Source organism: Erinaceus europaeus, chromosome 4 (genome assembly GCF_950295315.1).
Source record: "Erinaceus europaeus chromosome 4, mEriEur2.1, whole genome shotgun sequence".
NCBI lineage: Eukaryota > Metazoa > Chordata > Mammalia > Eulipotyphla > Erinaceidae > Erinaceus > Erinaceus europaeus.
Genome location: NC_080165.1, coordinates 153,652,802 through 153,663,159, shown reverse-complemented (window position 1 = coordinate 153,663,159; position 10,358 = coordinate 153,652,802). Strand labels below are relative to the sequence as shown.

Sequence of the window (10,358 nt, the reverse complement as noted above, 5' to 3'; positions counted from 1 at the left end):
CTTTTCTAAATTTATGTGGACTACGGCTCAGACAAGAGAAAGCGCTAAAAAGCATAAAAGCCATATGCTCTCCTGTTTTGCTGTGATGGGTTTACATCTTCAACTGAAAACTGACCGTGGACCGGTGTTTACCAGCAAACAATTTAAAGATTTTTGTTCCCTCTGGAACATTACTCATACCACAGGCATTCCCTATAATCCACAGGGACAAGGCATTGTCGAGAGGGCCCATCAAATCCTTAAGGCTCAACTAAATAAAATTAAAGGAGGAGTGTATCCCCCGAATATCCAGCTAGCAAAAGCCTTAACTACGTTAAATCTCTTTAATATTTACAATAACTCGGACCTACCTCCTATCATTTTTCACTGGCAAACACCATCTACCCTCCCATCTATTAAGGTCAAATGGAGAGACCCACTCGATAAAATTTGGAAAGGACCTGACCCACTATTTACCATGGGAAGGGGTTTCGCATGCGTTTTCCTGTAATGGCAAGTGCCCTCTCCTGTCTGGCACGGGTGTAATGGCAAGTTCCCTCTCCTGTCCGGCACGGGTGTAATGGCAAGTGCCCTCTCCTGTCCGGCACAGGTGTAATGGCAAGTGCCCACTCCTGTTCGGCACGGGTGTAATGGCAAGTGCCATCTCCTGTCTGGTACGGGTGTAATGGCAAGTGCCCTCTCCTGTCCAGCACAGGTGTAATGGCAAGTGCCCTCTCCTGTTCGGCACGGGTGTAATGGCAAGTGCCCTCTCCTGTCCGGCACGGGTGTAATGGCAAGTGCCCTCTCCTGTCTGACACAGGTGTAATGGTAAATGCCCTCTCCTGTCCGACACAGGTGTAATGGCAAGTGCCCTCTCCTGTCTGACACAGGTGTAATGGTAAATGCCCTCTCCTGTCCGACACAGGTGTAATGGCAAGTGCCCTCTCCTGTCTGACACAGGTGTAATGGCAAGTGCCCTCTCCTGTCCGGCACGGGTGTAATGGCAAGTGCCCTCTCCTGTCTGACACAGGTGTAATGGTAAATGCCCTCTCCTGTCCGACACAGGTGTAATGGCAAGTGCCCTCTCCTGTTCGGCACGGGTGTAATGGCAAGTGCCCTCTCCTGTCTGGTACGGGTGTAATGGCAAGTGCCCTCTCCTGTCTGACACAGGTGTAATGGTAAATGCCCTCTCCTGTCCGACACAGGTGTAATGGCAAGTGCCCTCTCCTGTTCGGCACGGGTGTAATGGCAAGTGCCCTCTCCTGTCTGGTACGGGTGTAATGGCAAGTGCCCTCTCCTGTCTGACACAGGTGTAATGGTAAGTGCCTTCTCCTGTCTGACACAGGTGTAATGGCAAGTGCCCTCTCCTGTCCGGCACAGGTGTAATGGCAAGTGCCCTCTCCTGTCCGGCACAGGTGTAATGGCAAGTGCCCTCTCCTGTCCGGCACAGGTGTAATGGCAAGTGCCCTCTCCTGTTCGGCACGGGTGTAATGGCAAGTGCCCTCTCCTGTCTGGTACGGGTGTAATGGCAAGTGCCCTCTCCTGTCCGACACAGGTGTAATGGCAAGTGCCCTCTCCTGTTCGGCACGGGTGTAATGGCAAGTGCCCTCTCCTGTCTGGTACGGGTGTAATGGCAAGTGCCCTCTCCTGTCTGACACAGGTGTAATGGTAAATGCCTTCTCCTGTCTGACACAGGTGTAATGGCAAGTGCCCTCTCCTGTCCGGCACGGGTGTAATGGCAAGTGCCCTCTCCTGTCCGGCACGGGTGTAATGGCAAGTGCCCTCTCCTGTCCAGCACAGGTGTAATGGCAAGTGCCCTCTCCTGTCCGGCACGGGTGTAATGGCAAGTGCCCTCTCCTGTCCGACACGGGTGTAATGGCAAGTGCCCTCTCCTGTCCGGCACGGGTGTAATGGCAAGTGCCCTCTCCTGTCTGGTACGGGTGTAATGGCAAGTGCCCTCTCCTGTCTGACACAGGTGTAATGGTAAATGCCTTCTCCTGTCTGACACAGGTGTAATGGCAAGTGCCCTCTCCTGTCCGGCACAGGTGTAATGGCAAGTGCCCTCTCCTGTCCGGCACAGGTGTAATGGCAAGTGCCCTCTCCTGTCCCGCACAGGTGTAATGGCAAGTGCCCTCTCCTGTCCCGCACAGGTGTAATGGCAAGTGCCCTCTCCTGTCTGAGCAGAAAGACAACAGAGAGATGCCAGGAGTTGCAAACCAGGAGGCCCAGCAGTGGGGCTGTAGGGGAGCAGGTGCCTGTCCTGCTGGTGATGCTCCCACCGCCCCATCTCTGTCCTGGGCTCCCCAGGCCCCCCGCCCCGCCCCGCCCCGCACTCGCACCCCAGCCAGGCCCCCGGTAGGTCCGGGAGGAGCAGCCGCGAGAAAGGGCGCGAATGGGACGCAGCGGGCTGGCTGGGGGTGGCCGGCGGCTGCTGGAGCCCCCTCGCCTCCCTGGGGCCGGCCTGCTCGCGGGCGCCCCTCCCGCCCTCTGCCAGCCCCTCCGCCGCGCTCCCCGCCCCGCCCCCGGCCTCGTCCCCCGCCCCCGGCGGCCGCTTGGGCGGAGCTGAGGATGTGCAGAGCGCGGGGCGCGACCGCCGCCTCCCCAGCGCCCGCCCGGCCTGCGGGGTTACGCCGCGCTCCGCTCCTCCGCGCCGCCACCCGGCTCTCCGTCCTCACCGCGCCCGGCTCTCCGTCTACACCGCGCCCGGCTCTCCGTCCTCACCGCGCCCGGCTCTCCGTCTTCCCCGCGCCGCCATCTGGCTCTCCGTCTTCCCCGCGCCCGGTTCTCCGTCTACCCCGCGCCCCGCTCTCCCTCTTCCCCGCGCCCCGCTCTCCGCCGGCTCTCCGTCTACATCGCGCCCGGCTCTCCGTCCTCACCCAACTCTCCGCCGCCACCCAGCGCCCGGCTTTGAGCTCCCGGCTCTCCATCTTCCCCGCGCCCGGCTCTCCGTCTACACCGCGCCCGGCTCTCCGTCTTCCCCGCGCCCGGTTCTCCGTCTACCCCGCGCCCGGCTCTCCGTCTTCCCCGCGCCCGGTTCTCCGTCTTCACCCGACTCTCCACCGCCACCCAGCGCCCGGCTTTGAGCTCCCGGCTCTCCGTCTCCACCGCGCACCTGCTCTTCCCGCTCCGCGCACCGGGCTCCCCGGCTCCACCGCACCCCGCGCCCCCGGCTCCCCGCCGTCCGCCCATGGCGCCCTCCCGGGTCGGTGAGTAGCGGGCAGGAAGCGTGGGACGCGGGGTGTGGGTGCCGGACCCCCGGCCGTGGACCGCAGCAGCCCCCGGCGCCCACTCCGCCTCCCGACCGGGCTCGGGATCCCGGATCGCGGGGCTGCTGCGGTCCACGGCACCACGCCACGCCGCACCCTCCCCATGGCCGGCGGCTGCTGCTGGGTCCCGCTCACCTGCGGCTGCGGCGCCCCCAGCCCCCAGCCCCTGCACCCATCCCCTGCTCCCAGCCCCCGCCCCCAGCCCCCAGTCCCCAGCCCCCAGTCCCCATCCCCTGCCCCCCAACTCCCAGCAACCCGCCCCCAGCCCCACCCCCAGCCCCCAGTCCCCATCCCCTGCCCCCCAACTCCCAGCAACCCGCCCCCAGTCCCCAGCCCCCAGTCCCCATCCCCTGCCCCCCAACTCCCAGCAACCCGCCCCCAGCCCCCAGCCCCCAGTCCCCAGCCCCCAGTCCCCATCCCCTGCCCCCCAACTCCCAGCAACCCGCCCCCAGCCCCCACCCCCAGCCCCCAGTCCCCATCCCCTGCCCCCAACTCCCAGCCCCCTGCTCCCAGCCCCCGCCTCCGGACCCCCACCCCCAGCCCTAGCCCCTGCCTCCAGCCCCCATCCCCTGCCACCAACCCCCACCCCCAGCGCCCACCCCCAGCTCCCAGCCCCCCCACCCCAGGCCCCCTCACCCCCAGCCCCCAACCCCCCAGTCCCCAGCCCCCAGCTTTCCCTCTGCCTGGCGCACGGCCCCGCTTCCTGCCCCAGCCCGCAGATGCCCGCCACCACCTGCCCGTCCCGGGTCCCAACCTCCCCGCGTCCAACCCGCTCCTGCCGCCTGGCCCCGCACCAGCCCCCCGCCCCTGACTAAGTTGGCACCTGCCCGGGTCTGACCTACCCCCTCCCGCCAGATGGAAGCTGACACCTGCCCTTCCCTGGGTCTAACCCACCCCCTGTCTGTTGTTGACCCCCCCATGTTGACAGGCCTGTCTCTGCGGTCTGCCCCTGACCCACACCTGTCCTGTGAGCTCTGGGCCTTCGCAGAGTGCGTGGCCCAGTGGATTCTGACCTCATTGCCAGCGCGAAATGTGTTGTCTGAGGAAGCTGACTTCTGAGCAGCTACTGTGGTCCTCAGCACCTGGACGGGTCTTTAGAGTATGATCACACATGAGAGAGAGAGAAAAGGACAGAAAAGCCCTTTGCACGAAACTTGTTGTTGTTGTTGGAAAGAGAACCAGTCTTGACACTTCTCAGAGCCCTTGCATTCAGCTGGTGGCGTCCTAGCTGACTGCAGGAAGCCTGGTTTTACCTGCCCCGCACCCCCATCAGTCTGAACTCAGGTTTGAAACCCGCACCTCACCTGTGATAGCTCTCCCAGCTTTAATACTACCAGCAGCTCAGTAACTCTCTGGGATAAGAAGCTTTATCTTGAAGGAGCCCAGCACCAAACTCACCCTTTAAAATCTGCTTTGTATTTGCAATAAGCCAAAGCCCTTCTCTTACTTGCGGTTTAGTGGCTCAGAGAGGGATCTAGAGGATCAGAGAATGCAGCTCCAGAAAGCCCTAAGGTCTGGCTGCTTGGGGCATTGTGCAGTATCTTTGCATCCAAACGGCCTTTTGTTCAAGTTTTCACAGGGAAGCAGATCTTCCTGCTGAAAGCAGGCTTGACATCTTAGTATTTCTAATTGGCCTGGAAGAGAAGAGAGGAGGGAAGGAAGGGAGGAGTTTTTCCCATGAAGGACTGTGCTAGGAAGATGAAGGAGTGAGGAGTGAGGGGCACAGGGACAGACAATCTAAATGCTAATATTTGTGCCCCAGACCCTCTCATATATTAAAGCCTTACATGCTCTTACATAATTGAGGACTTCTTTTTTAAAAACAGATGAAAATACATTATATTTTAGCACATCTTACTCTGTGGAATCCTTGGTTACAAGATTTGTGTCGTAAGCTATGCAGATACAAGTATTCAGAAATAATAATAATAAGCTAGAACCATTTGAACACACAGTGTCTGGGCTGAATACTTCACGGCTTTTGTTGTCACTATTATGTTTGAGAAAATCATTCACCAGCATCCTTGTCCTGCTAGCTGATGGACAGAGATGAGTGCTCCATCTCCTTAAGGAGCAAAGACACCAGAAGGAGTTGAGTGGCTGTGTAGCAAATGTGTCTGGAGAGAATCACCTTGGTGCCTTACCTTTCCTGATGTCAGGGTTTCAGACTGTACCCTGCTCTTCACCTCTTTCTCCTGTTTAGAAGTCGGCAGAAATGCACTGGGCACACCACTGAGGAGATGGGTGTGAACAAGTGTGTGCGGCCACAGCTGGTGTCAGGGTTGTGGGCCTGTGCATAAGGCTGGGAGGAGCTGTGAGCCATGCTTGCTGCTCGGTTTTCTCAATTTGGAAATTTTAGTAGGTTCAGTCTAGTACTTGACTAAGAAGAGTATTCACAGCTAAATATTAAGACTTCACACTACCTGTACACTCAGGTGCGGTTCTATCAGGTAAATAACTAGTAGGTGAGTTATATACTAAGTCAAATGTAATTTGAATTTTTCTCTAAAATATGTTTACCCTTTGTGTAACTGTGGGTCACTTAGCCTGTGCAATATACGCAACAGTAATGACTTTCACTGGGAGGAACACATCTAAATAGAAAAAGGAAGAAAGAAACTAAGGAGCAGTGCTGACTTTGATCAATCACTGCCTGAAGTCGTGGCTGTGACAGGTCCGGTCCCATAGGCTGGCGTGATTCTCGTCAGCATCAGAGTGGGACACATACAATGTCGGAACTGCATAGCCTTCATCAGGGTGGGTACTTGTAACAGGCAGCATCACAGTGATCTCAGAGTTGGCTGTAGGAATGCAGCTAGTTCATCTGCGTTAGGTGTGGTGCTGAGAATTCTGGGTTCGATCTCTTCCTGAGTTCAAACTCAGGTAGACCTTCTCAAGTTCAGTGCCTTTATCAGCAGGAAGGACAGGCAACAGCAGAGAGAGACACCAATATCTGAGTGGTGCATCTTTGACTACGCTATGTTGTACCTTCTAATGTTCATAATCTTGGGCCGCCCAGAGGCTGGGACCAGTCTACATTAGGTGTTTCAACGGGAAAGGGAAATTAAAGTTGTGGAATTTATGTAGATGATTTAATTAATGAAAATTTATTAGTTGGATATTTCAGTGAAACCATGTGCATGTATATATATGCTTGTGAACTGAAAATAGAAAGTACTAAGAACAGGAGAAACACACAAGAAAGAGGAGGCACAAAGGATGAAAACGCAGGGATACTTGTTTATATTTTTACTCAAAGGTAACTGTAATAAAGACCCATTCTGTTATTTAGGTCCTTGAGCCAGCAGCTGTTTTCCAACTTGAATTTTAAGAATCGTTTCCTGGGAGTCGGGTAGTGCAGAGGCTTAAGCGCACGTGGCACGTGGCGCAAAGCGCAAGGACTGATGAATGGATCCCAGTTCGAGCCCGGCTCCCCACCTGCAGGGAATCACTTCACAGGCGGTGAAGCAGGTCTGCAGGTGTCTGTCTTTCTCTCCCCCTCTCTGTCTTCCCCTCCTCTCTCCATTTCTCTCTGTCCTATCCAACAATGATGACATTAATAACAAAAATAATAACTACAAAGGCACCAAAAGGGAATAAATAAATAAATATTTAAAAAATATTTAAAAAAGAAAAAAAGAATTATTTCCTTAAATACAACAGTAAAATTACATAATTTAAATGAAGTGGCCTGTTTATTTAGTAGAACTCTAGTGACTATAAGTAAACTAATGTCTGTAAATTATTCTAAATGAAGTTCTATATACATTTAAAAACAAAGTCCTAATGTCTGTAAATTATTCTAAATGAAGTTCTATATACATTTAAAAACAAAGTCCTAAAAACACACGTTAGAATACATCTAAAATTATATTGGAGTAAAATGATTGGCACCTTATGAAAACAAGATTAAGTCAAGAGACAATTACATAAATGTTCTTCAGCTTAATGTGTGCCTCTCTTATTTTCTTTTAAATTTTTTATTGTATTTATTTATTGGATAGAAACAGCCAGAAATTGAGAGGGAAGGGAGTGACAGGGAGAGAGCCAGAGGGACACCTGCAGCCCTGCTTCACCACTTGCAAAGCTTCTAGGGACGGGGGCTCAGACCTGTGACCTGTGCTTAACCAGGTGTGCCACCACCCGGCCCTTCCTCATGTTTTCACATCTATACACTTTGGTTGTTTTCATTAAGTTCAGTGGATGTTTTCCTTTACATTTTCACAAACCTGTATAATTGACAAGTATTAGATAATGTTTTAGAATTTTATGAATTCAAGATAATTCTTAATTTGTATTTTTAAGTACTCAAATTATTGCATAAGTGTTTACAAGCAGCTTTCTTTTCTACGTCTACTCTCTACTGGAATGGATATTTCACAAGAAGCATCCTCAGAGAGTGAAAGTAAAGAATACTTTCAAGCTGGCATGATGCTTCAATGGATGTATATAGCGATGCTATCAGAATAATGCTATCATAAGGTCCACTCTTCTGCACAATTAAAGTTCCTCCAGAAAAGAAACAGAATCGGAGACTTTACACTTGACTATCTAAAATTCATTTTGTTCCAAATCAAACACTTGAATTTTAGCGGAAGTAATCAGAGAATTTAGATATGGATTGGAGATAGAAAGGGTATTCAATCCCCTCTTCTGTTTTTTTTTCTTTCCTTTTCTTTTTTTATTTTCCCTTTTGTTGCCCTTGTTATCATTGTTGTTGTTGTTGATGTTGTCGTTGTCGGATAGGACAGAGAGAAATGGAGAGAGGAGGGGAAGACAGAGAGGGGAGAGAAAGACAGACACCTGCAGACCTGCTTCACCGCCTGTGAAGTGACTCCCCTGCAGGTGGGGAGCCGGGGGCTTGAACCGGGATCCTTATGCCGCTCCTTGTGCTTTGCACCTTTGCTTAACCCGCTGCGCTACAGCCCGACTCCCCCCATCTTCTGTTTTTATCATTTCACTGACAGCAAGGTTCTAGAGCAGTTACCAAAACCGGAATTAAAATCCAGGTTTCCTGACTCCATGTGTCAGCACTTACTTTGTAAAATAAAATTAGTTTTCATCCTATTTTATTTTAGGGAAGTAACGAGGAAGAAATCATTTTCAGTATTAAGGAAATGAACGTCTGTACTTCCTCAGGGAATGCCCGGTTCCATGGTCACCACAGTTAGAAGCGATGTTTCCCTGCTCTTGCCCACCGCCAAGGTGAATCTTGGGATGCAGTACGATGTGGACACATCTGCTGGAACTTATAGTAATAGCCTGGTGGGAAATATTTCTAAAGAATTCATTTTAGTGTTTATAAGCAGACCAGTAGAAGTAAACCTGGAGTTCCTTTTTAGTCTCTAAAAGCTGCCAGCCCTAGTAGCTAAGGTATTGAGTACCATTCGTAGTATCCAAACCCGCATTAGGTTAGTGAGGGCTGGCCTCAAATTACAGAGGAACTACATCTCAGATTTTAGTGGGTCTCACTTAGACCTATGTTTAACTCCGTCAATGATTCTGATAAAGGTTGTCACGGGGACAGTGACTGTCCTTTGATTGATATATACTTCCCCCAATGCATACAGTATTTCTTCTGAGCCCAGAGGGAGAGAAATGTTAGGGGAGGATGACTACAACGCTCTGAGCTCCAAGTCCATCAGGACCCAGAGAGCAGAGGGAAGGAAAGACACTGGGGAGTAGCCATCAGTGGAGGAGACTTGGGAAGAGAAGGCAGGACCACAGAAGACATGGGCAAACGTATAGAAATACAGACAGTTATAGAAATATTAGCCAGCCCACATCTGGGACAGTTATAGAAATATTAGCCAGCCCACATCTGGGACAGTTATAGAAATATTAGCCAGCCCACATCTGGGACAGTTATAGGAATATTAGCCAGCCCACATCTGGGACAGTTATAGAAATATTAGCCAGCCCACATCTGGGACAGTTATAGAAATATTAGCCAGCCCACATCTGGGACCGTGGGAGAACCACGACAGTTTCCAGTGGAGGGATGGGGACACCACTCTGGTGGTGGGAACAGTGTGGAATCAGACCCCCGATCTCTCGTGATTGTGTACATCAGTAGCAAATCACTAGTAGAAACGCTGCCAACTCTCACTTCAGAGAGCTTTGTGCATCCTCGTTTTTGTTGTTTCCTGGTTACGTGTCTGTGTGTGTAGTGTAGGCTACCAGGAAAGATAAATTTACTTTACAAAGTTGCAGAAAGCTGCATTTGATCCGGCATGTTCAGCTTTCCCTCCAGTAATGGCCAGACAGATCAGTCGAGGAGAATGACTGAATCAATAAAAAACCAACATTACTGGCAAAAACTTCCTTTGTTCTTGAGGAGCTGGGGTGTGGGGAGGGGGAGGAGGGGGAGAGACAGGGGAGAGGGAGAGAGGGGAGGGAGAAGGAGAAAGGGGGAGAGGAGGAGGAGGAAGAGGGAGAGGGAGGAGACAGGAGAGAGAGAAAGAGGGAGGAGAGAAAGGGGAGGGAGAGAGAGGGAGAAGGAGAGGGAGAGAGAGGGACAAGGAGAGAAGGCCAGGGAAAGAAAGAGGGAGAAGAAACAGGAGAGGGAGAGAGGGGGCGGGGAATAAATAAGCACTTGTGTGAACCCCGCCCTCTGTGGCACTGCCACTGGGTGCTGGGATTGTACCTGGGCCACATGCCTGGCGAGGCTTGTGCCCTCTGGGCACCATGAGCTGTGTCTCTCCCCAAGCAAACTTTGAGATACATTCCTACTGGTCGTTGCTCCCGGTCAGGAGCCAGGAGCCACACCAGTGATGAGGCCGTTTCCGTCACATCATGTGGATCATGATCCCTTACTCAGCTGTGCCTGGTTTGAGGGACAGTGGGATAATCTTGGGCTGCTGGCTGGGTGGCTCATTCTGAGACCAACAAGACTTGTCTTGAAAACTGGTCTTCTTAAAACCCATTAAGATGCAGATGTGACTGAAAGGAGAACCACTTCTCTAAGGAGCCCGTGACCCAGTCTCTTTGGCATTTGACTCCTTTGTACTCATTGGGAGTCTTTTTCTCATGACAAACATTGAAGTGGTGACTACAGACTTGAGGATGAACATGGTCTAGGCTCTTTTTTTATAGTCTAGGTTCTTACCTCAG

General features: G+C 52.4%; 1 long non-coding RNA gene across 1 annotated transcript in view; it reads left to right on the top strand.

The window, feature by feature from the left end:
- The first annotated feature begins 3,130 nt into the window (after window positions 1-3,130).
- The window catches only part of LOC132538335 (uncharacterized), a 111,375-nt gene continuing 104,147 nt past the window's right edge, over window positions 3,131-10,358 (top strand). Inside the window, exon 1 of the long non-coding RNA XR_009549732.1 lies at window positions 3,131-3,185. This is a non-coding gene — a long non-coding RNA (uncharacterized LOC132538335). The remainder of the gene's footprint in view (window positions 3,186-10,358) is intronic.